General features: G+C 42.7%; 1 protein-coding gene across 6 annotated transcripts in view; it reads right to left on the minus strand.

The window, feature by feature from the left end:
- Window positions 1-23,622, minus strand: part of AKAP19 (A-kinase anchoring protein 19) — a 33,308-nt gene that overhangs the window by 7,300 nt on the left and 2,386 nt on the right. Inside the window, exons 2-5 of one of the 6 annotated variants that reach the window (XM_086750474.1) lie at window positions 22,606-22,654; window positions 14,648-14,724; window positions 8,280-8,319; window positions 6,254-6,328 (exon numbers count right to left, since the gene is read on the minus strand). The gene's annotated coding sequence lies outside the window, so the exon portion shown is untranslated. Of the gene's footprint in view, window positions 1-2,394; window positions 2,558-2,732; window positions 2,806-6,253; window positions 6,329-8,279; window positions 8,320-11,116; window positions 11,221-14,647; window positions 14,725-22,605; window positions 22,655-23,622 lie in introns of those variants that run through there. The other 5 variants (XM_086750477.1, XM_086750478.1, XM_086750475.1 and 2 more) reach the window with 5 other exon arrangements.

Genomic DNA, 23,622 nt, shown 5'->3' on the forward strand with positions numbered 1-23,622 from the left:
CAGCAGCGGAAAATACAAGGCATTCTACCAAAGGGTGTCAGAGACACTGGCCAAGTCCCATAATACCAGGGTTAGACTGCTCTAAAGCACGGCACTGAGTTCAAACCAAGCAGCTTGTTGGTTTCTTACAATGCCATGACACTGTTTTGAATGAATTAGAGCGGAAACTGGTATTTTCCTGTATATACCACAAAACTTCCATCCCAACAAGTCAATCATGAAGTCACACCCCACCTATTAACAGCCCACATTCAGGAACACGTTTAAAACATCAAGCTGCTTATGCTCGTGCTAAAGCTTGGGATCTAGCCTTGTTTATGAAGGTGTATCACTGTCCTCTGCGGGTGCCAGCCAAAGATAGGCTGCTGCAGACAATGAATGGGGATGCACGAATCTTCACGAGCAAGAAAGTCCCTGCTGCTGTTATCCCTGGCTGCTGCCCAGCCCGGGGATCCTGCCAGCGAGAACTGATGAGCAGCAGCAGGTAAAACAGTGGATCAGTATCTCAGTCTGACAGGGTCGCGTTTTATTGTGGTATCTATCACAAGATCCAACTGCGAACACATGGAGCCGCAGATCACAAGGTACGAATGAGGTACGTTGGTTTGCTTTGCGATGTCCTTACGAAGGCAAAGGCCCCACTGGAGTAACACAAACGAAAGTCAGAGGGAAGGAGATGGCCAGGATCTGCCTAAAATCAACCAGAGAAGAGTACAGGAAAAGCACCACACAACTCCATTCTGTTCTTTACTCTCCCTATACAGAAGCCAATTGTAAAACTGGGAATCAGAATTAGGGATGCAACAGAAGACCCATTTTTCCACGGCTTACATAGGAATACGCAGGAAAACACAGCCCCACGTTCTAAAATCACAATTGCGTTACTAATGCTTGGCAGAAATCAGCTGAGGAGTAAGAGAACAAAGTGAGGAGTTAACGACCAGATGCTCCAGCTCCACGAAAGCTGCCCAGAATTGCAACGAAGAACTGCGTCAGCCTTAAAAAATCACTCTGTCTCACGGCTCTCCCCCAGTATTTGTTTTGCTGAATTTCATCCCTCCCAGCGTGCCAGCTCCTACTTCTAACGGAGCTGCTGCCTTCACACCCGAGAAGCGGGGCGGCCAGCAGCCAGGCGAGGCAGCCGTGCCCCACGCAGCCTGGCAGCACTGCCTGCTGTCCCCCCTCAAGACCCTGCCCACGGAACCACCTCGGCCCCAGACACACAAGCGTCGCAAGGCTCTACCCAACCCCCTGCGCGACGTGTATAAACCAAAGTGATTTTAAGGAAGAAATTTTCTCAGCAGAACATCGTGTTCACAAGAAAACTAATTTGTATGTACTTGAAGGTTAAAAATGCCACTTTGCTAAGACTATAGTATAAATCCCTGTATTTTTTCCTTTTTTTTTAAATGACTATATTTAGAAACCTAATTTGGACTCCTAGTTCCTGAACTACGAGAAAGCATGAGATGTTTTTAAATGTTTTACAATTTTTGCCATGGCTGATCTTACACTCCTAAACCTGTATTTCACCATGTGCTAGACCAAGGTAACCTTCCCCGGATGGGTTTGTGCTGAAGCTGGGAGAAGGTACCCATGGCAGAGCAGGGGCAGATGAGGAACCCTCCCGCCACCTTGGCCAGCACATCCAGTGGTCTCACGCCTTCCCCACACAACTTACGGAGAAGCAGCCACGCCGTTTACCTTCCCCCTCGGCATCACTCACATCGCTTTACACGGTACTACCCCTTCCCAGGCGATCCCACAGGCTGCCCAGCCGGAGCAGCACCTCTGTTTTGAAGACTCTGTTGCTCGCAACCTTGATTGGAATCATGGAATCATAGAACTGTTCGGGTTGGAAGGGACCTGTAAAGGCCATCAGTCCAACCCCCCTGCAAGGAGCAGGGACATCTCCAACCAGATCAGGTTGCTCAGAGCCTCGTCCAGCCTGGCCTTGAACGTTTCCAGGGATGGGGCATCCACCACCTCTCTGGGCAACCTGTTCCAGTGCTCCACCACCCTCAGTGTTAAAAATTTTTTCCTAATATCTAATCTGAATCTACCTCCCTCTGTTTTCACACCATTACCCCTTGCACTGTCACAACAGGCCCTGCTAAAGAGTTTCTCCCCGTCCTTCCTGTAGGCCCCCCCTAGGTACTGGATGGCCGCTATAAGGTCTCCCCAAAAGAGTAAAGGTGTCACCACCGCCTCTTCTGAACCACCCCACCTCACAGCCCAGCTCTTCCTCCTCTCCTCCTCAGCATGAGCCTACGATGCTGAAGTCCACTCCAGCACACAGCCACGGCTAACCCCACGCGTGACCACGCAGTGCGAGCGGACACAGCCCGTCCCCTCCCCGAACACGGCAGCCAGACACGCCCCACCCCGACCTACCGGCTCGGTGAGGGCCGTTCGGGTGCGAAGGGCCACGTCGCGAGGGCGACCCCGCCGCCGTCCGTGCTCCCGCACAGGGGTGCTGCTCCTTCCCCCGGCGCTGCCTGCTCAGCCCGGCCCTCGTCCCACCGCATCCGGACCCCTGCGTGCCCGCAGGGCGCGAAAACACCCTCACGTTTCGCCCTGACTCCGCTTCGGGCACACGACCCCCGGCGCCCGCCCCTCCGCCCCGCACCGCCATCCCCCGCTCCCTCCCCCGCCCCGGCCCAGCCCCGCGGCGCCGGCACAGGTAACGGCCGGGGAAGGGGAGGGGCCCCGCCGCCGCCGCCGCCACTCACGCCGCTTCCCCGCCGCGCCGCTCCGCGCCGCTCCGCCGCTCTCCGCCCTCCCCGCGGCGGCGCTGGCGCTCCCGAGCGGGGCGGGGCGGGGAGGTGCGGGCCCCCTCCCCGCAACCGCCTGCCCCGCCCCCGCCGGGACCCCCCCGGCCTCAGCGGCGGGGTGCGGCCTCCTACTGAAAATACTTAAAAAAAAAAAAAAAAAAAAAAAAAAAAAGCGAAAAAAGGCAAATCACGCACCCAGGAAACTCACCTCTCACGGGCTTCTCTTGCTTTTAACCGAGGGGACGCGTTTCGCAGGGCAGAGCCGCCCCAGAACACTGAGGGGTGTGGGCACCCCGCGTTCCCCCAAACAGCCACCTGCCGCCGGAGGGGCACCGGGGGTGCTGCGGGGTGACCCCCGCGAGGGAAGCGCTGGGCGCGGCCCGGGGCGAGGCCTGGGCGGTGTTTCTCTTATTTCATCCTGCATCACGCACGGCTACAGGAAAATATTAATTATAGCAAAGCTTTTGAAAAAAATGCCCCCACCCCAAAAGAGAGCTTCTGGAGTGAAGGGGCTGAGCAAACAAAAACTACGTTTTTAATTCTTCTCCACTAAAAGTGATGCTAAAACTGAAAAATACTTCTCAACAGAGGCTGAGCAGAGGCCTCGGGCCGCGCGTCCCTGCCCTCGGGGACCCCGGGACCCCAGCCCTCTCCGGGTGCCGGGCCCGGTGCTGCAGGACGCGGGGGTTGCGCTGGACCCTGGCTTCTCCCTGCGCGTTTAGACAACAGTTTTGCTGTGAGGTAGGCTCCCAAGATATTTCCAGTTAGGCATCGGCCGGCCAAGGAATTCACGGCAACGTTGTCAAAGCCAAGGAAAACACCACCCCGGTAATATTAGTCCAGGAAAACGCTGGTATGGCTGGGGCTGCTGGGTCACGGTCCTTCCATTGCGCTGCGGATACCGAGGCCCAGAGGGGCCGGGAGAGCCGGGGCGAGGCGGGCGCAGGAAAACGCACACCGCATCCCTCTGGCCTCCACCACCCACTCTGTGAGTGGGAAAAGCAAACCTTAGACACAGACATCGGCTCCTGTTCCTCGCACGGAGGACTGGAAAGGCATGGTTGCCTTGCAGGAGAACAGTGGTTTTACTACAATGGTGATTTTAAAACTGTGTACAAACCATTTAAAATAAGAATTTCGTAACTAAATTATTAATATCTTTGTAGCGGTGGCTATTCCAGCCTGGTTTCTAACGCAAGGCTCCACTTTTCACTTCAGCTTTGAGCGCCGTTCCCACCGAGTGACTCTGAGACGTGGGGTGGACACTTTGCAGGCTGCCTTCCCCTGCGTGGCACAGGCTGCAAGAACACCCCCGGCGCCCAATTTCATCACTTCATTACATCGCAACAGGTAATAACCGGGCGGCACTCGCGCACCACTCGCCTCGCCACATCAGGACCCAACAACAAAGTGTTCTGTCTGGGCGGCGGCACGTCGGTGTGATGCAGAGGGGGACAGGGAGTTAAGGAGAGGGAGATCCGTGTGATGGGGATTTCGAGCTGGTATTTATTTCTGGGTGCCAAAACGTGTTTAATATTTTATTAGCTGTGGAGTATGCAAGACAGCTTATTATGCTTGGCTCCAGCAAAGCAGTCAGTCCTTTTAAATGCGGATCATCCCTTTGAAATGGCTACCACTAGGCACGGACCAGGCAGTCGATAAAATATTTAGCTCTTAAAGCATTCAGTGCAAAAGGCTGGGGCTGGACACAGGTGCTGTGATGTTGAAAACCACAATGCCCGAATCTGAAGTACCCCAGCCTCAGCACGGCGGCCTCAGAGGTGCAGCACTCACCTGGAGAGCAAGGCCGTGGGGGATGGATGGTACCCAACCCCCTGCTGGGGCGCAGGAGCCCATGCTGTACACTGAGCCATTTGGGAGGACACAGGCACCAAAGCCTTTCCTGGGACTCAGTTTCCCAGCTCGTGCTGCCTCTTGCACCCCTCTCCCCAGTTTGTGCGTCTGAAAACAAAAAGCAGTGCATGCTCTGGAGTTGACTTGGCACTGCCCAGATAGCTGGGCCATCAGTCCTGCACTCCAGCAAACGCCGGCTCAGACTTTCCCCGCCTTTCTTTCAGAAAGCAAAGGAAAAAACAATTATTTTTCCCAAGCGGTGCTTAAGTTAATATAAGAACCCACTGACGTGGGATGTGGCATTCAGAAAGGGCTACAAGATGCCATGGAGGAGTGATGGGTCTGTCCACATCCAACCACCAACTCGGTCCCTAGTCATCCGTTGCTGGCTGAACCACTTCCTACGTGCTCCATTTCTCAATTTTTTTTTTTTTTAAATATTTATGCATAGACCTGTATTAAAGAGGGTATTACCGAGGCACATATTTCTAATTCAGTTGAACAGTTCAAGAAGGGAAGATGTGACAAGTCGTCTTTGCCACAGCAGCTTCCCTCCCCACATGCCCGCGGTCACGTGGTGACTTTACAAAATCTATTTATACGTGCAGTATTCCACTAACTGTATGGGCTGGAAAATGTTACGCAGTCTGAAAAGAATCAATATAGGGTCTGAAGAGCTAAAAAACTCCAAAGTTTTCTCATCGACTAAAATCTCCTAATAATCCAAAAGCCTTAAAGTTTTACCTGACATGCTCTGGTTGCTTTGCAAGAAGATACTTTGGTAGAGTTTCAAAACAACCCATGATACAAAGGTCTGCTTCACTACAACAACCAGTTTTATAGGCTAAGTAACCGCCTTCTAAATAAATGCTCTATTTTCAAAAACTTCATTGATGGGAAAGATGTTCCCACCCTCAGCTACGGATTTCTCCTCTCTTTTTAAACTAATTCTTTATGCATTGCTCTCATATTCTGCGCACAGCTGAGATTTACCAAAGCCTTTTCTCAGAGCTCATATTTTCTGAAAATATTTCCTTGATGTCTGCAACCAGATTGATTAAAAGGAAGGACAAGTATGATTAGAGTGTGCCCAAGCACAGGCCACAGAAATCACTCAGGGCTGTCCTAGTTTTCAACTCAGTTACTACAAAAGTACATTGCTGTGGCGATTGCACGTTTGCTCCAAACCTTAGGGCACAACATTGATTTCTAGATCACGATTATTTTTGGAACATCCCATCCTCCTGCTGTCAAAAAAGGGTTTGATAGTTTTTAACTTTTAAGTTTAGAACATAAATGTAAACTCTAATTCCACTTTCTTTTAAGAAGAGATCCTGAATATTTAAAATATAATGTTTAACCCATTGCTATTAGTTTGATTTTTTTTTTTTTGTGCATATACTGCTAGGGCTCAAATGAGAAAAGCAACAGGAACCATCAGTGTATTCACTGAACTCCATACACGTTAACGCATCGCCGGCACTATGTGAGAATAGCTGACTGTTACTATCAGTCTTTGTAATGATCACAGAGACCTGGTTTCTCCAAAAAAAAAAAATGTGTGAAATACCCTGTTCAGCAGCAGAACTTGAAGGATGTGTGCTCAGTTTCACTCACGTACTTACACATCAGGGTGTGCAGCAGCACTTCAGTGGGTAGGGGCTGAGTTGCAGTGATTAATTTCATCCAGTCACCAACACCTGTATGAAAACATTTGGAGCTATTTAAGCCACCATAGTTGCCAACTTTTCTGTGATGGAACAACATTATTTACTTAGAATTTGTCTGGATACTTACAAATGTGCTGAAAAGTTAACGATGACAGATTGTTACACTACAAAGGCACTCTGCCCAATTAAAATGAGATGTAATGTATGGGTATTAATTCTTTTCTCCCATATAACGACTGTACTTATCAGTAATAAAGAAGAAGAAGAGATGTGATAAAATAAAGGACATGTTTCTATACAGCACAATTTTTTAGCCAATTGAATGTAATACTTGTTGGATTCTTTTGTTTCAATGGGCAGTAGCCTTTAATCTAGAAATTAATAGAAGGTTTGCAGTGAAAGTCTATTTGGGCAATTTTAGGAATCTTTAAAACAAAATTTAATTCACTAAATGCATCTTGGCTGTTTGATAAAACCTGTAATATTGTCAAGAAGTTATATCATGCCGCATCTCGTTGAAATACTGCTAAAAGGACCCCATTAGGAAAACGTGCTGGTGTTTTTTGTAGAACAGAGAGCACAAAGTTGGCAAGAAAACATTAAGTCAGAAGGGGCCTGTGGAAGCTTTTATCCGCTGTTTTCTGCAAGGTAAGTCCTGAAAATGCTTTCCTTATTTCTGTTTTTAAGTCAGAAACCTGATGCATGTTTGTAGTAAATCTCCTCTTGCCCATTCTCCATCAGTTTTGTACATCTCTCATCTTATACCTTTGTTTAGCACATTTATCAAGAAACATTGATAAGACAGAGTAAATATTAAACGCTGAAAAACGTAGCTATCTACCACAGGTTCCATCTTTTTTAGAATCGTTACAATAGAAAAAGACACTTTCAAGGTAGCCCACATGTAGTGAGGTAAAAGCAGGACCCAAGTCTGGCCTAAGGTTACAGAGGAAAAAGACTTTAGGACTGAAGGAGGACACTGTATAGAACGTTAACTCTGTAAGAGAAAGAATGGGATTAATTGACATTTGGATTATTAGTCACACCAGATACAAGTGCATCTTTCCTTGCTTCCTTCCAAAACCTGAGATACCTTTGTAACATGGACCCTTATTTTATATGCACCATACTCTACAAGCATAACTAGAAGAAAAAAATGTTTTTAAGCTAAAACAACAAAAATTACTAAAAATTCAATACTTTTGTGACTGATATGAAGTAGTTTCACCTTGCTGGATTCTCCTGGCTTGCTCTAAAGCTCAAAGATAGTTATATTTTAAGAGCCTAATGCTCCTGGGGCTCTTCAAGTTGCATGTCCTTCAACAGGGAGCAGCGCTGACTCCCTGGGATGCTCTAAATTACCCCCACTCCCCAAGGGCGGTGCAGTCAGTGTCACTGAGTAAAGGCAGAGCAAAGACACCTGAGGAATTCAGAAGCAGCCAAGAAATCTTTAAAAACAATTCTGAGTATTAATTCTCATTCGAGATGACAATTTTCCAGACTAGTAGAATTTCTTCCAGTGGGAGGATGTTGACCGTTTCAGCTAATGAAGACTCGTGGGCTGTGAGCCCTGACCTGGGCTTTGTGCTAGCAGAGGAGCAAACCCAGGGAGTTACAGACGCTGACCTCGAGTCCATGGCTCCTCTTGGTGCCACAGCAATGACCGGGAATTTTTTAAGAAACCTTTCTAAATGACGGCTCCTTCTGTGGTGCATCACCAAAGCAGCACTGCATGTTCATCATGAAGGAAAACTGAAATGACAGCAATAAAAACTTCCCGGGAGCTTTGGGGAAAGAGGCAGCTATACCTTTTGCTTCAGTCTATATATGAAACCAGAGATTGTGTTTGGCAGAAAGTCAGCAGTGAGTCCGAACATACGCTGTCCATGAGAGGCAGCGTGGACACACGGCTTCAGCCATCCTGCTGTCTGGCGGCAGCGCAGGCGTGGTTTGCAAGCAGCCTGTGCAGCCAGGCACTTACCTCCTTGTCAACGGAGACCATCCTGACCCCATCTGCAGTACTACAAAACAAAACAGAAAAATAGTAAACACCAAATACTATTTACATTTTTGCTAATAAAGCAGTATATGAGTCAGAAAAATACTCATAATTTATGTGCAAGTCCTCTTTTCTTTATGATTTTCTCTATATCAGCAGTAAAACACGAGGCACAGGAGGACAGGCAAACCGCAGCCATGAAAGCACCAGGCAGCAGCGCGGCGAGGGGATTAACCAAACATGAGGCATTAGAATATTGCAAAGAGGATCAAAAGAGATTTGCGACTGAAAAGCCACCCACCAGAATTACAGTCAGCTGAGAAGCTAGGCAGACAGAAAGTGAGTAAATCTTTTAAATTTAGATCTCTCCTAGAATAAACTCCAATTTTGGGATGCGCACTGCAATACATCTCATCAGGCTTCTCTGAGACACGAGGCTGCAAACAACGCCATCTTCTTTCTAAACTGGAAATTATAGCTTTGTGACAGTCAAATATTATCTGGCAAAAAAGCAAAATCACATTGAATATGATCACTGATATGCCAAATACTAAGACCCCTGACGATGGCAAGAAAGCGGGAGCCATACAAAAACTGCCACATGAGGGGAAATACTACAGAGAAACAACAGGAATTTGAGGACCCACTCTTAGAATCACAGAACAGTTTGGGTTGGAAGGGACCCTAAAGATCATCACGTTCCAACCCTCTGTCGTGAGCAGGGACACCTTCCTATAACATTCCTTTTTCCAAAATAAAAAACGCTCCCAGGATTCCAAATACACAAGATATTAAAATAAAAGATTAAATGGGAAATTGATTCTAAGCAGACATAAAGACACACATCGCTGCAGATGCAGCTGTGGATCTGCAGAGCAGCGACATGCTAAGACCCTGCTCCTCCCAATCTTGCAAGATCTGTAAATTGTCTTTCCTTCAACCCTAAGCCTCCCCGCCTTCCTTCTATCTTCTCCAGATGCAGCAGGAGCCCATCAGGAGGCCGCCAAAGACTCACCCTGCGGTGCAGTCTGAACTGGGCAGTGCTAATGAATGAACTGGGCAGGAAAACTGGCTCCTTTTGAGCACAGAGCAAATGGATTTTCAAATAGGAAATGAGCCAGAGGATGCCTTAAAAAAAGGCTGGGTACATCCCTCAGAGTCTGTGCTAGGGCAAAGACAAAGAACTGAAGGATACGGATGCTGAGGACGCGCATCCCTCAGGGAGATTTATGGGTGACTGAATCAGAGCTATTGCTGCTGAAGACTCTTTCGTTTCCCTAAATTGCCTTGCTGGCCAAGACCAAACTCTATGTAGTTTCTCTCCTACACCAACGTCACCTTTTGCAGCACAAATGTCAAATAAATTTTTTTTAAAGTCACAAAATGACTTCAGCTGTCACTGAAATGAGAAGATAAATTTGAAATTAATTTTCAAAAGAGTCTAATTTACTGACAAAGAACTGTCATAATGTTTACCTCACATAATAAATATTTTGATATCTACAGATATTATCCAATATCGTCTTATCTGGGCTACTATCCAATATTAGATATCCTTTCCACTGTATCAAGAGATTTTCGGCTGCATAATCCTAAAATCTGAACTCTTGTACACAGTGAAATTTATGGCAGTACATAGATCAAACGGCAAGATGCAATAAACATTTTTTTTGGAGGTAATAAATAGAAGTACTATCTATAACCACACTATGGCAAAGGAGAAAATAAGAAAATTAATTTAATTCATAGTATGTTTAGACCCCAATACCCTAACTTTGCAGTTTGATTTCAGGAGGAAAAATTAACTTTCAACATGGTACAAGTAATTTGTCTTGGAGAAAAAAAAAAAAAGACTGTCTTGAGGACATCATGAGCAGCGCACAACAACTCAGTTGAAATAAACGTTAGTTCTGAATGGCTTGTATAACAGTTACTCTGCACTGAGAGATTCAACAGAGCATGGGCGCATGTTACAGGGGCACTTTGAGGATATGGACTAGTGTTCTGCTTTCAAGCCTCAGTTTTCCCAGTTTCTAGTTAATGTGATATCCATTCCTACCTTAAATATAGCAGTGGAAAGAACATTTTAGTTGGAAGACCAAGTTAGACACCATAAGGTTGCTACACATTTATTTCATTAAAGAAGGGCTTTGAAATAAAGCTAATTTTGATCGCATGTAGAAAGGTTTTTAAGTCTGGAAAGACTCAAAATATTTGATCTGATAAAATGCATGATTTGAAACAACCCATTGAAGCTTATGATCAGCTACTGCTCAAAAAATTAACAATTGAGCTGCTATGCCACCAGCATATGATTTGATCTAGTAAAGATTTTGTAGAATAAAAGTTGGGACAGGATAAATCCAGGATTAAGTGGTCAGTGTTAATTCAGATCTTGTGTTCACCTCAGATGGGTGGTGGGTAGGCTTTTAAGTTCAGGACTGGCAGGGACTGCTGGGCTGAGCTAGGGCCTGAGCTCAGGGAAAGACAGATGGCAGAGCAAAAATTCATGTCCAGAAGTACACTGCCAAAATGCACTGAGAGGCGATGCCTAAGCATTGGCCTACAAATAGGGTTTAGACTGGAAAAAACTTGGGCAAAATCAAATTTATTGTGGCCTACCAAAAAACCCCCAAAGCTAGAGATTTCGCCACTGGAAGTTTGATGGTGGTAGTTCCAATCTCCGGCCATTTCCCAGTAAGTGTTGGCTTGCAAAACTGCACATCGCAGTTGGCATTAACTGATGCTGCCTTTGATCTCTGAGAAGAAACGTGCATGAGAAAAACCGTCATAAAGTAGTATGAGAGAATTAAACCTACCTGGCTCAGCCTTTGGCTGTTATAGAGCACGTTTTTCAGGAAGCATCAGACATCCTGTATCACGTCAGTTTGGGATGTAGTCCCAAGTTTCAACAAGGTATCATACGTAGATGGATAACTTTGTACATGCACACACATATATATAGTTTTGTACACAAATAATCTGCAATGATCCAATAGCTCATAAGCCTAAGAGTTGCCTTGCACTTAGTTTCAGCACAACGTTATATGGTTAAGTTTTCTGATTTGATCAAGTAGTTGATACAGGAAAGGCCATGTAATCTCAGGGAGACAAATAGATCACCAAAAATCCAGCACGGCCATCCTATCCAAGTGGTCTGACAACAAAACTACAGCTTAATATTGGAAATTCCCTCCTACTCATTTGAGTAACTTTTCATTCTCCTTCTGGCTCTCCTTTCTTCCCCTCGCCCCCAGATCTGCTTTTTGATGTCTGAATTAAACATTGTTCATCTCACATAGTTCAAAGTTCAAGATCCTGCTTGTATGCAACCCAGCATCTTACTAGCTGGAAAAATGTAGTCAAATACAGATGCTGTGATGAGAAGCCAACAACTGGATGTGATTTCCACAGCAAAACATGTGTCACTTAGCTCCAAAACAAGCCTGCATTTAGTGAACTAAAGGAGTCGTTCAGTGCCTCGGCCGAGAGCTCACAAACACACACGGCCTGACAAATTCTTTTCAGCGAGCGTCAGTAGTACCCACAGACAGACGGGCATTTCAAGCCTCAGTTCTTCTGAATCAGAGAGGATGAATCAGGATGAACAGTTCCAGCCAAACAAGAATATTGAGTATTTTTGTCTATCTGATCTATGAACAGCATTCACTTAGTATCAGTAATTAAGCAACTGATTAATGTCTGTAACCTGTGTCTTAACACAGCATCGCTTTGCGAGGTGCAGGCAATTGGGCAGGTAAATAGCTGCTTGCATCAGCAGAAAGAATAAGGTCTCTTATTTAACAATTAGTCCTCTTGCTGCTATTGGTATTGGATGAGAAATTGATTTGTCCAAGGTCACCCAAGCAACCTGGAGAATAGAAAAAGCTCCTTCCGTTTGTCATAGTCACTCCTTACAGCAAGATTTTGTATAATGAAGAGGTGAATTAATATCTGCATGCGTGAGTGACAGAATTACCACTTACTTCAGGACAGCCAAGACCTAAGTTTTAAGATTTTGAAACCAAATGTTTCCTCATTGCCCAAACTGACTCTTTCAGCTTTGCCAGTCATGGTTTTCTACGCTGAAAGAATGATCTCTCTATTATTTTTAATAACCCATAAAAAAGAGGGGTTTAAGATTATTTTTTTCTAAAGTCTTTTGACACAGTTGATTTAAAATACACTAGATAGAAAGCTACTATAAGTACAAATAACTTCAATTGAAGATGGAGCTGGTGAATTTACTTCCAAAATTCCCTGCACACTTAAAATTCAAACACCCTATTTCAAACACACTGACGGCAGCGATAAATTAATTACCTGTATTAGCAAATACAATGTATTATTTCATGGCTATCATACACACTTTTATCACATCATACTGTCATGATATTTTTTTGATGTTCATATAATGACATAGTTCAGCACCTTTTTAACTTGAGGAAAAATTGAGAAACATCCCTGGCTTGGAAGATGCTTGTTTGGAAATAATTTTGCAACACTACCCCTCTCAGGAGAGGCAGCAAAAATATCTCTTCTATCGTCTTACAAGAGTAGCCTGTGAGCCACGTTAATCATCTCAGACTGAAATTTATAACAACATATGGAAGACTTGCTTCACTATTATTAGAAGTTGCAAATTTCATGTGTGTTCTTCAACTAACGTACGGTTCACTTCTGCTTTGAACGTCATACCCCAAGCAATAAGTGCTATAACGGGTCATTTGCATTCAGGAAATTATTTTTGGAAGAAGCTCCTGCCTGATGCAAAAGGGCAAAGGCCACTGGAATGTAAAGTCAAGAATGGACTTCTCTTAGGGCTTGATCCACACAGCCAGTCTGTATGATCTTTTAAATCAGTTTCAAAGGACTGTGACATGCTGCCTTTGGAATATTTGGTCTTTGGTGATATTTTGCCAGGGTTTATTAGTATGTGCTCATGGCTTTGTGCATGGGCTTGTTAGAGAATGGAACTGCACAGAAGATTTGGTTTCTTCAGCCAGCACTGTGACTTTTTTTGGGTCTTTATTATGCTTCAAATTTAGTATAGTTATTTCATTCTTTGAAAGTAGAAAGGTACTTCATGCTATAAAATCTCTGCATTTGACTCTGTCAGTATTATAGGTATGAATAAATAATATTATTTAAAAAATTACATCTCTTTGGATATTGATGCAACTTCTTTGTTCTCCCTTGCAGAAAAGTGGAAGTAAGATTTTGCTGCTTTATTTTTTTTTCCCCTATGGATCCATGGTGTTAGAAATGTTTACATGGGCAAGTTGATAAACGTTGCACTGCAAGTCACCACAATAGCATCCACACCCCCCCCCCCGCATCCCCAGAATGAAGACTCCAAAGACTCAGCGCTGCAGCGGTCATGAAAACACACTTTGGAAGATTCTCAGCCGCTTCTCAGAGTCGTCACAGAGTGTTAAGTCAAGTGAACAAAGTCTGTTTATTTAAGCTCTGAAACTTTTTTTCTCTTTTTCTTTAAATATACTTCTGCTGCTCCTACACTCATGCATACAGCAGATGGAAAGTAAATTTATTCTAACTTGGTTCCTGAATGCTGAGCTATGTAGCAGGCAGGATCAGAGGCAGCGATGCATACACTGGGTGTATTCTACACCACTGGGTAGTAGTACAAATAATGTTAGCTTGTCCTTTTACCTTGTAAGGAAAGGTAGATTTACGATCTCACCTAGAAAATCAAAGTCTATGTGATACAATCTCACCTTTGAGAAGTTTTGGGTTCTTACATTTGAGGAATGTAACTGATTAAAGTATTCGGTATTGTAATTATCACCCCAGTAAACTCAAGTGCAGTATTTAAAACTATTGTATGATTTAAAAAAACTTAATAATACATTGCTTAGGCAAATTTAACCTGTGCAAATTTCTTTTTGTATGCAGGAAACTTCCACGTCATGGAAGTAGCCAGAATCACCCAAAGTGGAACAATTTAGTGTTGCTTTTAAGAGCCACAGTTCTCATGAGGTTTGACCATATCTAAACTGGAAGTGCTTTGGGAAAAATACTTTCATTTCACCTTCCAGGCAGACATATAGAGCAAACAAATCCATTGGGATTACTGAACACACAGTCAGCCAGAAGGAAGAACTGAATTACTTGCAAAGCTTATAGAGTTTTATGTTTATTATACTTTTAAATTTTTATTTTTTTATTTATTTTTTTTTTTTAGTTTTAGGAGTGCCACAGTGAATAGCTCAATTAAAAACTTCTGTTCAACGTGCAGGTGGTTTTTGTAACTTACAAGTACTGCTGTGCAGAATGGGTAAATATAAGACAACTATAGTTTATCTACAGCTGTGTAATTGATATGTTACCTTGCCTGAAGTATTGTAGACATGTGCAGGATATCATTGATCAGTCCATCTTAAAACAAACTCCTCACAGAGTAAGCCTAGAGAAGGGAAACAAAAATGATACAGGGCTGAAATACTATTATTGAAAAAGTGGAACTATTTACTATAGAAAAGAAAGAACATGATAAATTAACTAAAATTATGTATGGAACAGAGGAGGCAGATAAGAAATTGCTGTTTTCTAGTTCTCATAGAAAAAGTACAATAGACAATACAAAGAGAAATAAAGAAGGAAATGCCATAGTGATAAAAAAAAGAAAAAAAAAAAGAAATATCTTTACACAATACATAATTGGCCCACAGGAGATGCTACCTTCATAATGGATTCAGAACACCTAGAATTACTGAAATGCGCACCTGAAAGTTTGGAAAGGATTTTTGATCTCGCGCTTTGACACTGAAGCTAGTCCTTAGCAGAGTTCAAGGTGGAGAGCTGTGAGGTGCAGGTCATTTTGCAGGCTTCCTGAGATTTCTTGGGGATTATAAAATTTCCTAGTGCCCACAATTTTGGTAAAGAAAGGGAATTTTACAGCAGACATGAAGGACCTGGTTATATGTTAAATATATGCATGTTATGGCTGATTTCACAGCCTCAACCAAAACTGTTGGATTATTAATTAAACAGGAGAAACCAGAAAAGGACATATTTCACAGAAGACACAGCTTAATGTCAGTTTCACTGAAAAATGAAAGAAATTGGTGAAAACCAGAGGAGAGAACGGAAAGACAAGTGGGTGGAACAGGGATTCAAGAAACACAGTTTGCATTCCCTGTAGCTGCCTTTCCCTTTACACCTCTGGGTACAGCCATGTGAAGGTGATGAAAAGGATACCCATAAACATTAAGGAACCAGCTATTACTAAGCACAGAAAGAGAAATTAACTGACTGTTAATGCTTAGGATGCTGAATGGCTGAATTAGATCCAAGAATATAACCCTGAGAGTCAACAACGAAGAATATTTAGAAGATATTTGCATTATGTCTTTACAACAGCAGAGAAAGCTTACCAGGCTTGTTTGAATTGGAACGAAAATAACCCGAATTCCTGGGTCCTGACTGATATTGTCATGTGGATGCAAAACCTGCTCTGGAGGCGTGCAGCTCCCTCTGACATGCACAGAACTGTCCCGAGCCCCATTAGCTTTCTTATTGATTACTGCTCGTTAACCAGAGTTGTGTTTTATTGTGGTTCCCTATTAAAACACCCGCTCTTCCTCTCATCATTTGTAGAATGCCAAAAGCAGCTTTCCAAAAAAACCCCAAACCGAACCCTCAAACCCACACTATTTTATAACGACTGCTGCTACGGCAATTTGAGAACAGAAGATCTGGATGCAAACTGTGACAGATATTTCAACTTTGCTGTGGGAGGCAAAGGAATCAGCAAAGTGGCTCCCAAGGCAAAGTGCAGACCTGTACCTCATCACAGGAGGAAATCTGTCCTGTCTCAAATTAAAGCTTGAATAACACAATTCAGGCTCGGGCCATTGCTGGAAGACTGAGAAATATTTGTTTACCATCACCACAGTCTGTGGCTGGGAGAAGAGGAGCCACCGTTCCTGTACTAATATCCCTGGAAACATTCAAGGCCAGGTTGGACAGGGCTCTGAGCAACCTGATCTGGTTGGAGATGTCCCCGCTCCTTGCAGGGGGGGTTGGACTGGATGGCCTTTACAGGTCCCTTCCCACCCAAACCATTCCATGATTCTGTTTCAAAACATGTTTGTTTGTGTATTCAATATCACTCACACTAGAGGCTACGAAACTGGCTATCAGTTTTCCTCTTTTTGTTACACTTTAGTAGTGCTGAATGGCTGAAAGAGAAAACTAAATTTAACCTGATATAGTAATGCTCAGATAATAAGCTGCTAATTTGATTGATGATTTCAATAATCTAATTAATAGATTCGATTATTAATTTATATAAATATCAGCTGACACCAAATCTTAACCCAAAGTGCAAGAAGATAGATCTGTCGCTAAATAATTAGCATTTCCTAGTGCAACATTCTTCCTATATGAACCACAAATACACATTTCATAGAGTTCCAAATACATACTGAAGTAAGTAATTCCTTCTTATTATTCTGTTAGATCTTATTTCTGATAAGAAACGTGTACCATCCGTCGTGTAGCACAATTCTGGAGAGCATTTATTGACATTGTGGTCCTCCTAGCTAATGCCTGATTGATTGACGTGAGGGAAGGGCTATACAGGCAGGCAGGCTCTTTCATTAAGCCAACCAGCGTAGTAAGTAACAATGAGCAAGCTTTTGAGCAGAGAACCTACTCTTTTGGTTGAATGTCTAATTAAAACCTTTATACATATGTACACACACCCCTCCATTAATACATACATACAAACACAGTATTTTTAACACAATTTAGGATCCAGTGAAGCGATTTCTCTCTACAAAGTTATTACCACACTCCTTTCTCAGAGTTATTGATATAAATCATTAGTTACATCAATCAAACTTTAGAATTAGCCAACTGTACAATTCAATAGTTATTAATTCATTTTCCTTTGTTCTAGACGCTTTGGATAAAATGACAAAATACTTCAATTTCTTAACATTGAGCTACTTTGATAATTTATAGAAAGTATAACAAAGTTATTTGATACAGTCAATTTTATTTCCATTTTGCTTAGCATTCCTAATTGTACCACACAACTCTTAATCAATGTGTGCTAGAAAGCCTTAAAGGTTTGGTCAAACTATTGTATTTTTAATTGATCATAAACTTGGGTGTTGTATGCAGCAAGACACTTTTTTTCCCTACTTGTTAAAACTTCGGAAGCAGTCGTGAACTACTGCATGAAGTTCCTCAGATTTGTGTACTCAGAATATCCTGGTACAAAGTTCACTTGACATAGAGAAAGCTTTGTGTAGTTATCGCAAAATCAGTAGCATACAAATAACTCTACGTCTGTTAATCTGGGTATCCTAGGAATATTTTTTCTATTAACTCTTCCAGATGTACTCAGTAAAAGGCATTTTCTAGCTGTCGTTAACAAAAGCTAACATTATCCCAAAACATTATACCTTAAAACTAAACTCTGAAGCAACATCTGCTGTAATATTTCAGATCTATTATATGAATTATGTTTTGCGAGCATCCTTGCAATTATTTGCATAGTCAATAAAGAATATGAAATCTGTACATCATTTCCATGAGTATAGGCCCATCGATACAATGATAGTCAGGCTCTTTGCTACTAGACTACAAAGAGTTAATTCCTAAGTGGTTTTATATATCTGTAGAATGATAGATGGGGTTTGAAAGTCTTCTGCTGAAAGTAAAGGAAAAAAAAGTCAGTCAATTCTTCTGTGGTTTATCCTTGTTTCTCATCAATCAGTTGGCTGATGCTGCCAATTAGCAGGCTCATGGGAGAGAAAAGCTCGCAAGTCTCAAGAAAAAAAAAAGGCAATACAAAAGCAAACTTGTAAATTTTTAAAGCATCAGCCTTTAAATTGTGAGGAACTGGAAGTGTCTGCTAAAGGAGCCAGAGACAATTCCCAAGAGGAAAGGGCAGTAAAGCTAATGCTTTAGCCAGTGTAGGCTGCTTTCCTTCAGTTGATGCTCTTATGCGATGCTTCATAATGGAGCTCATAAATACGAAACATCTTTATTACATTGAACAGGAGCAAACAACAAATAAAGACATATATATATATATATATAAAAAGGAGGAGTAAAAGCTGTGTTTCTTCTTCCCTTGGATGCCCCAACACCGTTGAACGGTTGCATTAGTTATGTGAAAATCCTCTAAAGGTACCTCATTTATTACAATACTTATCATTTATGTTGTTCTTCTCCAAATGAGAGTCAAAACCATTGAGAAGTTTTACTCAGTCTCTGGTCTGCTCTTCATCTTCTAAAAACCTACAGCAGCTCATATGATCTCCTGTCTCTGCATTAGTTTTCACAGGGTTTTCACAGATACCACCTGATTCTTTGGGGGCCTTACTTTAATAGAAGAAGCTTCATCAGAAGCTACATCCTTTTGTGCCTGCTTTTTTGCCATTATACACTTCTGTTATTAAATGACTTTGAAAGCTTTAATATGTTATATGTTATAATCAAAAGTTACTTGTTTTGGTTAGAGTATTTACAAGAAATGTCTTACAAATTCCGGAGCTGTTCTGACTTTTGAAATCTTTGTGAAATAATGACATTGTATTATTATCAGAAGTATTACAGTGTGACTGATTATGTCCCACCTTAAAAGGAGTTCAGTATATGTGTTGCCACTGGAGATGCACACTGCAGGAACAATGTGCCAGGCTTGCAATCCCAAAAAACTGGTTTTATTTTAACCATTAGAATTCAATGTATTTATGAATTCACTGTCCCAAATGCTAAGAGTTCTAGAAGACTTTACTTAAAAGCTAGCTCCTCCACTTACAAAAATCAGAAGAGGAAAGAGCAGCTGTTCTTACCCCTGCACATCATGATATTGCTGTGATTTTTCTTATCGCTGATTGAGAAGTGGGTACCAGGGGCCACAGGTCGCTCCCACTCAGCCTGTATCTATATTCAGTAGAGGCAAAACCACGGAGCAGGACGAAAGCAAAGGAGGCACACGGGCCGTAAGGAGGGCAGCAGAGGGATAGCTTGAGATGAGGAGCCAAATCTATCCTGCATATAGCTATCTTTTGATCAAAAAAGTTAATTAGTGCAGTCCATTATAGCACGGAGCAAGATTAAGCAGAGTCAAATGCACTGCATTTTACAAAACTGCATTATTTCTGGTTTTGTCAAGAATATCTGTTAAACTCATCATGTACTTAAAATTAAAAAAAAAAAAAAAAAAAAAAAAGAAAAAAAAAAGAAAAGAAGGGGAAAAAAGAAAAAGACTCTTGGAGCTGCGGCCCTCCTTTCCCAGCGGATGCCGTTCCCGAACAACCCAGCAGAGGACAGGCGGCTCATACCAAATGACTGACCTCAGGCTGCAAATCCCCTTCCAAGAGCCGTGCCTTGGAGAAAATATAAGCATTCTCCTAGCTAGGAATACCCAGATGAAGTATTTGGGTGTTTCAAGCGCTTTGATTGTGCAAATGCAGAAGGGAAACCTCTCCAAATACAGTAACAGCTCCTTAGAGGAATTCCAGGTTTCCCATCAGCGATGCTGCGTCTGACACAGCTATTTTAAAAGATGTTGGAGATGAGTGTCAGGAATTCTGAGTAAGAGCATAAAAGCTAGAACTGTAAAGAAAAAAACCACCATCCTGTAACAAGGGTAGAGCCCTTAGAATTAAACAAGTATTTAACAGGGCTCTTTTCTAAGATTTATTTTATAGACACCATAGCGAAGGCTGAAGAATAAAATTCTGACTTCAAAAGAACTCAAAAAACTGGCAGCTTTCACTATAATTGCATCTTTCCTTAAATGTGTTTAAGGAGCCTAATGGAAATACATTTACCTGTTTCTAATGTTAATTTCCATTAGTGTATCTGGTTGGTTCTGCAGTAACATGTACTGGAATACATAGGAGAGGAAAAAAGCCATGGGGCATTGGTGGCCTGCTCCACACGTACAGTTATGCAGAGCAACATAAAAGCTGCATGCAGGAAAGAGGTGCCAGAAGGGCAAGGGTAACCCAGAAGCTGAAGGGGACCCCGTATGACTTCCCTGAAGCCTACATGCAGCAGCATCTCCTGGGGAAGCCGAGAGGTGCATCATGGTCTGAAATGGCTACAGCAACTGTTTTGCCACCAGTTTTTCCTGTTTCACCCATTTTATCCATCACATGCTCACATACCATGGCTTGTGAGAAGCTCCTTAGCTGTCTCCCACAGCTCCTGAGTGGAGGAAATCCTCTGCCAGACAGAGTGATGTTTTGTCCTGGAACTCAAACTGCAGGCACAGACCCGAGTACACCTTGGGTGAGATCTCTCAAAATCCCAAATCCCCGAACATTGTGGTTTTCCTGGGAAAACAACCTGACAGCAGGAGTCGAGAAGGAGTTGCGGCATACTCCACGCAGACGCCGGTGTACCAGCACATCCATACCCTGCACCGTGCATGCTCTTCTCCTATGTGAAATTTGCTCTCCAATAGCTGGAACTCAAAACTGGTGAAAACAAGACAAACTTATTTCTTTTTTTTGGGAAGTGGAAGGAATTAAATGTATGTACCATCAAGATAAAGAAACAAAGTTGGCTTCCAGTAGCTGATACAGCATTATGTCCTGAAGGTTACGTATGACTACTTTTGCATGAAAAAAAAAAGTTTCTTAGAGGACAAACTGTTTCAGGGCATTAGTTACAGAGCAAGAATTCATCCTACTTACAGCCTTCATATTTTAGTTCATGGTAATGAATTTAATTTTAAAAGCAGTTACTTTTGCCTTACAGTATCTGCAGCTTTAGCTTACATAACTTGATTGAGATGATATTTTCGTAGGCTTTTTGTTATTGCAAGATTTCTTTCCAGGTGTTTTATAGATATGACCTTATATCTACTTTGAGGTTCAAAGTCATGCATTTGTCTTGCGATTCAGGTGAGTTAAGACAGCTGAGCTCACAGTTAAGCACTTGAAACACCCTAACTCCATTGCATTCAATTATATGCCTGAATTTTTCTATTAAAACTTAACTGTTCCTACCAAAATTACTTCACAAACATTATTCCTAGCTTATTGCAGCTAAGTTTAGAGATTACTCCGGTCCAAAAATATTTTAAATGGAATCTTCTATCCCTTTCAACATGCTATTCCAGAAATCAGGCTTTCTGCTGACAAAAGTGAGAGAAAAGGTGACTCAAAGAATATCTGCCCTGGCGGCTCAGGAGAAATGTTGTATCTTCCTTATAAGACAGACCAGGGAGAGAAGCCAGCTTGTTCAGAGGTAGGACTTGGCATCAATGTAAACAGCAATCGCAGATTTACAGTGCATTTTACACCACCTGTTTTTTTTTTTCTTCAAGTTCTACCTTCTGAAGTGAATAAATTCTGGGAACTATTTCACTTAACTTAAACAGCAGAAAAAAAGAAGAGCTAATTTCTGGTCCTGTAGGCTGTAAGGAAGTGTTTGGAAATGCTGCCCACAACAGGATGAAAGTGTCCGATTTCTGGTAGGGTTATAACCCGCGTCCCTCTCCTTCCCTGCCACGAGAGCAGCTCCTTCGTACCCTGGTAACTCTCCCTTTTCTCAGAAATGTCCTGGTTCCCTTCCACGTCCACTTGGTCCACTCCCAAAAACCAGCTCAAATCCCATCCTGCTCACTGTCTATTTTTTCTGGGTTGCTGGCCTGGCAGGGGCTGACACACTGTAGACAGTCCAAAGCTATCAGAGTGCTGACTAACGAGGAGGAAGCACAAGCTGATTGGCTCATTAGAGGCTGCCAAAAAGGATGGGTAATGGTTGGGCTCCGTTTGCCTTCTCCTCAGGGAGGGCATTAGTAATCTCCTTTTCCTCCACACAGTCACTGTTTTTCCATAAAACTCACAGTAACACATTGTCTTTGAAACCTCTATATCTGTCAGATTTGTAGGGGGTGGGTTTGGGATTGTTTTCCTTTTTTTTTTTTTTTTTTTTTTAATTGGTTTTCCAATGAGTGCAAAAGCTCCTGGTGGAAGGGAGAAAGGAGAGGAGAAATTGACAGGTAGACAGATGTGTGTCTTTTTCCTTTAGAAAGGAACATTCTCACATTGCTTGATTTTGGGGGCCTGAGCCATGATCTTTGAATAGTTAGGATTGGGAATATTATTCACTATTGGCAGGCACAGCGGGTAGAATGACACAAATCCCAAAGATAATATTAAAATGCCATAAAGTTCACTAAGATGTGCATTTCATTTTTAACTCTTCTTTAGTTTTGCTGGTGGTAATATGTTACGGGGTTTTTTTTAATTATTTTTTTCCAAATAAATTCTTGGAACAACTTTTAGCTGATCATGTTATCACTTACTTTTCTCACCTCTGTCACCTGCTTCTGTAGTCATCACTTTCCAAAAATACTACAATGAAAGTCAGAAAGAAAAATAATTTGCATATTATATTATTATTATTATTAAAGAAATTAGATACTTCAACAGCTCCCGATCAAGCACAACACTTTAAGCTCTCTTAAAATTTTTCCAGTCTCATAGAAAAGAGACAGACAGCAACAACAAAAGAAGAGGAGAAAGGTATTCTACTAACAGCCTAGAGTTATTCAGAGTCAGTGGATTTAAAATGCATTTTATGAGGGAAATGGAAAAATATTGCTCTTTGTTACGCAGTTGCTGGTGAATTCTGGGTCCCTTTTCTCACCCTTGGTGGGCAACCCCTGTGCCACCACGTCAGCAGCCATTGCTGCTTCCTACTTCTAAAGAATGAGCAGAGGCACGGCGCTCAGCAGGATCTGTTTGCCCCTACGTGTCACCTTGGGGGCTGAGAGCAAGCTCAGCTCTTGCCTGGAGCTCTCTGGGGTTTCAGGCTTACAAGAGAGGACTTTGGTCCTGCACTCAAACAAATGCCTTATGGAGGGGAATAATGGGGCCCTTTTTTTTTTTGCAGATTAATGGAGTTGTTGCAGAAGATTGGAAAAAAGAAAATAATTGAAGCTCTGCAGGCTCATGGCAGGCCATGGTCAGAGTGGGAAGACCTTGGTGGAGGAGGAGCAGGCCAGGTACCAGTGTGGCCACTGAGCACAGGGCAAGCTGCTGCAGAGCCCATTCAGAGGAGTCACGGTGCTGGGGGCATTGCTTTGCCGAGCACTTGTCTTGTCCCCTCTCCAACACGAGTGGCTTGCAGCTGTGGTCTGCCAGAGCATATAATTACTCTGATATTAATGACTGCATCATTATTTCCACCTGTTCACTGATGGATCATTATTCTCTTTAAAACTGTCTCTAGTGTCAACCTGGTACCTAGCAAGGCTTCCACGCAGGGGTAGATTCCCTTTTATATCAAACTGGTTACATCATTCTGGTTGAAAATAAAA

Source organism: Chlamydotis macqueenii, chromosome 6 (genome assembly GCF_036417535.1).
Source record: "Chlamydotis macqueenii isolate bChlMac1 chromosome 6, bChlMac1.mat, whole genome shotgun sequence".
NCBI classification, from domain to species: Eukaryota; Metazoa; Chordata; class Aves; order Otidiformes; family Otididae; genus Chlamydotis; species Chlamydotis macqueenii.